Genomic DNA, 4,689 nt, shown 5'->3' on the forward strand with positions numbered 1-4,689 from the left:
GAAAAAAATGAAAAATTTTTGACATTATCTCAAATCTAACCTTAAAATTTTTATATTTTAAACTCTTATAACTTCAAGTTACTTCATAGTGAATCGATTTCGGATTTTGTTATAAGTGTCTGAACATGTAAGAATAATCTATAAAATTTTTTTATTAAATTTCTAATATTTTGGAAATTAAATCCTTTTTAGATATTTTGGTAATACATTTCATTTTTCTTTTCTTGCAGAATAAGATTGTAAGTGCTGCTCGAAAAATATAAATCTTCTTCTTTTGTCAAAAAAGAAGATGCAACAATAATTATCGAATGCATTTGTAATTCAGTTTTAAATTGTCCATGTTCACATGAATTCACTGCGAATCCATTCCATTACTAAAATCACATAGAGTGTATTGGAGAAACGAAACGCACCCTGCATGCCACTAAATGCGCTTCAAGAAACGGAACGCATCCATGATTGACATAGCCTGCAATCGACATGACATTCCGTTGATTCCGTATCATTTCTATATTGTTCCGGTCGTGATTTCGATGGTTCCGACACAGTAGAGAAACTTCTTACGGAACGGAATGCTAGTGAACTCATTTCTAATAAGAAATTCGTTCCGTCGTTCCGATTCCATGTATGTACCGTATATGTGGGACGGCACCCTTAAGCGGGGAGCGCAAAAAACTTGAAGCATAAGAAAATCAATCAATCAGAATTCTTTATTTCATGGAAAGGAAGAAAATAAAGGACTTTGGTTTATTTTCTTATGCAGTATATGTTACGCGTTATGCAAGAGTCTTTGCTCCCCGCTTTAACCCGGATACAATAATATTGGGAACATTACAATTATATTGGGAAAAAGTTCGTGGCGATTTTTTAGTAAAATTAAAATGTTTTTTTTAGAATATTGAAATCAATTTATTTAAACGAAATATGCTCCATTATTTTCTATAATATTTTGCCATTTTTAGGGCAGAGCCATAATTCCATCGCGATAGAACTTCTGTGGTTTCTGATCGAAAAACTGCTTCAAGTGATTTTCACAGGCCTCTTTTGAAGCTAACTTTACACCATTAAGAGAATTCTGCAGAGACCTAAACAAATGATAGTCTAAGGGCTATTGGTGGATGCATTAAAACTTCCCAGTCAAGCTCTCGCAATTTTTGCCGAGTCATCAAAGATGTGTGTGGTCGAGCGTTGTCGTGATAGAAGACGACACCTCTCCTATTGATTAATTCTGGCCGCTTCCTCTCAATTGCTTGTTGTAATCTCTACAGTTGTTCACAGTAGAGTTCGGAATTAATTGTTTAATTGGACGATAACAGCTCATAGTGAATTTCCTTCCAGTCCCACCACACGCACATACAACTTCACCTTCTTCTTCGTCAATCCAGGTTTTGCGATTGCTTGCGCCTTCTCTCTTTTCTTTATCCACGATCTTTTTCTAATTGGATCGTCATAGGCCATTTTTCATCACCAGTTATCATTCATAAATGGCTCAATTTCATTTCCGTTTCAGTAGCGTATCACAAATGTTAATTCGGTCCATCATGTTCCTAACACTCAACTCGTGAGGAACTCAAACATCAAACTTCTTTTTGTATCCAGCTTTGTGTAAATGATTTAAAACTGTTTTGTGTCGATGCCTAGTTCCCTTGCAATCTCCACAGTGCTCACATGCTTATCACGCTTGACTTTTACCATGATTTCATCGGATTTTTCAGTGATTGGTCGACCAGGAGCGAGGTTCATCTTTCACATCGAAATTTCCAGCACGAAAGCGAGCGAACCATTTCCGTGCTGTTGATTTTGATAGAGTATCTTCACCGTAAATATTAGGTGTACAACTTTGCTTCCGCCGTTTTCCTATAGATGGCTTTAGCGGTAAGTGGTGGTCGAAATAAATAGATCATAGACGTCATACAATAAACTTGGGCATCTGTCAACATAACCCCATAGAAACATTAGTCGATTTGTGTCGATTTGTGCCATAAAGTTATTCTCGATTGAAAATGTCAGTTTACGAGCCAAATTCTCGTCATTTGCGGGAGGTTTTAATTTTTTGCTTCAATATGAAGAAATCTGCGGCTGAGGCTCATCGAATGCTCTCAAATACTTATGGTGAGGCCGCTATTAGTGAAAGAACGTGTCGTGAGTGGTTTCAACGCTTCAAGAACGGTGATTTTGACGTCCAAGGTCATGCTCTGTATTTGGTGGGACCAGCTCGGCATAGTGTATTATGAACTGTTAAAACCGACTGAAACAATCCAGGCGATCGGTATCGAACGCAATTGATGCGTTTGAGCCGAGCATTGAAAGACAAATGGCCGCAATACAACGAGAGACACGATAAAGTGATTTTGCAGCATGACAATGCTCGACCCCATGTTGCGAAAGTGGTCAAGACATACTTGGAAACGTTGAAATCCTACCCCACCCGTCGTATTTTCCAGACGTTGCTCCCTCTGACTATCACTTGTTTCGATCAATGACACACGGCCTGGCTGACCAACACTTCCGGTCTTATGAAGAAGTAAAAAATTGGATCGATTCGTGGATAGCCTCAAAAGATGACCAGTTTTTTCGACGCAGGATTCATACGCTATCCGAAAGATGGGAGAAAGTAGTGGCCAGCGATGGACAATACTTTGAATCATAAATGTAACCAGTTTTTTACAATAAAGCCTCGAATTTCGGAAAAAAAACGGCGGAAGCAAAATTGTACATCTAATAGCGCAAATTTTTTCAAAAGCCTGTGCAGCATTCTTGCCTTTAGAGTAGTGATACTGCAAAATGTAGCGAATTTTTTCCTTATTTATTTCCATTTTCAAAATAAAATAACTTTTGACTCCACTTCACCGATTTCAATCTTTTTCGGCTCAAAACAAAAATTAAAACTCACTTTTTAAACGCCTAGTATTGCCGATGCGATTAGTAGTTGCCGACTGCTGAGCATTTAATGTCTAGCGGGAAAAACGCCACGAACTTTTTCCCACATCCAATATTAAATCTTAAGCCATAAGAAATGGACGAATCACAATTAATTATTCTCCTCGCATTCGACTACAATTGGTCAATTTCTTACGGCTCTTAAAACATCTATTGTAAGTCCGAACTTAAAGGCCATTCTATATTGGTCTTATCGTATCAGAAGGGTCGTAAGCGTCAATTTAAAAATTGAAGCATCGGATTGGCTGAACAACAAGCTTGTGACTTACGATGTCTTCGATACGACCAATGTAGAATGGCCTTAATGACTCCGGTGCGGAGTGCGAAGTCATGCGACGCGTTCATCGATGTCTGTTGGTACATTGCCTTGAATTGCTTGAACATTTTGGGTATATTCACAACTTGCAACGTATGTATAAAGAAAATTGTCCAATCACATTGTACGTCTCCTCTATGTAGGAGGAGAAATGCGATTAGATAATTTTCTCTACATTCCATACGTTTATGCGACTATGCAAGTTGTGTGGATATACCCTTTCAGTTTGTCTGGTTTAGAGGCAGGAGGCCATCAACTAAGAGGGAGAAGAAGATGTCGGACTGGTTTGGTAAAGTTTGGTTTGGTTGTGATGGCTGTGTGGGATGTTGTGTGGTTTGGTGAATGAAGAGTGAAGTGGAGTGAAACTCACAAAGTTGTGTTGGAAGTTCGTTTGCCATTCGAATATGGCAGTGATAAAGTGATGATTTCGAGACTCCACTCTCGTGATAGTTGTGGATGGACATCGATGAAACGAAAATACGAACGGCTGGCCCGACGCACCAACTCGGACCCGCTAACATACAGGCAGAAAACAAAGACGTTAGAGTCGTCGCGAATGAGCTTTCTACAAGTGAGTCGCTTTTTACGGTGTTTTACGGAGTTTTCGGAAAGCGGTAGCTTTTCCAACGAGAAATTTTTCTAGGCAACTCGTTCTCGAGTATCTTAGCTAGATACTTTTCGTCGGCGGAAGTCCTTATTTGGTGAAATTGGCCAATAATCAACTTGTACGACTAAGGTTAAGATTGCTTAAGATTTCCGACTATTGACTCATTGTAGAATCCCCGTTATATAGTCAATGGTAAATTATTATGAAACATAATTTCGTTTGACACGGTAGAATCGAATATCTGAATGCATGCTGCTATATCTAGAGAGATGAAACAATTGATAAGAGTGATTGTCCTGCACTTCTCCCCGACGTTGTGGCTACGTTTCCGCGCGTGATACACATAAAATTATTTTCTTTGATACGGATACGGTAAACAGGTATAAAATGATACATCATGTGCACCATGCGGTTTATCGTAATTTATTGGAATTGTCGCGGTCACCTTCATACCGTTAATCTTCTATGTGTGGTAGTAAAATTTAATTGTGGATAGTGATTCGCGAGTTGAGACAGAGAGAGAGAGAGAGAGAGAGAGAGAGAGAGAGAGAGAGAAGCATCCAAAGGCTGCAATAGTATTTTGATAGGGAGGGGAGGTAGCGGAGCAGAGGACGGCGAAAAACAGACATTTTTTCAATTCCTGAATTGAATGATATCATCGTGTGTGCAGAAATAGTTCTCGTATTCCACTCTCATGTATGACGAGTTTTCGATTAGGGAGCAGTAACAAGTGACAGGAATGGGATGCGCGGAACTCCTAATTGGAACATTATATTTATATGCATGTGCGTATTTTGGATGCACACACACACATACATCATATATA

At 38.9% G+C, this 4,689-nt stretch overlaps 1 protein-coding gene across 4 annotated transcripts in view; it reads left to right on the forward strand.

The window, feature by feature from the left end:
• Positions 1–3,482: 3,482 nt before the first annotated feature.
• The window catches only part of LOC108686422 (triple functional domain protein), a 27,757-nt gene continuing 26,550 nt past the window's right edge, over positions 3,483–4,689 (forward strand). For 2 of the 4 annotated variants that reach the window (XM_018191725.1, XM_018191723.1), the window contains exon 1: positions 3,557–3,827. The gene's annotated coding sequence lies outside the window, so the exon portion shown is untranslated. The other 2 variants (XM_018191726.1, XM_018191727.1) reach the window with 2 other exon arrangements.

This window comes from Atta colombica, unplaced genomic scaffold, assembly GCF_001594045.1.
Source record: "Atta colombica isolate Treedump-2 unplaced genomic scaffold, Acol1.0 scaffold18, whole genome shotgun sequence".
NCBI classification, from domain to species: Eukaryota; Metazoa; Arthropoda; class Insecta; order Hymenoptera; family Formicidae; genus Atta; species Atta colombica.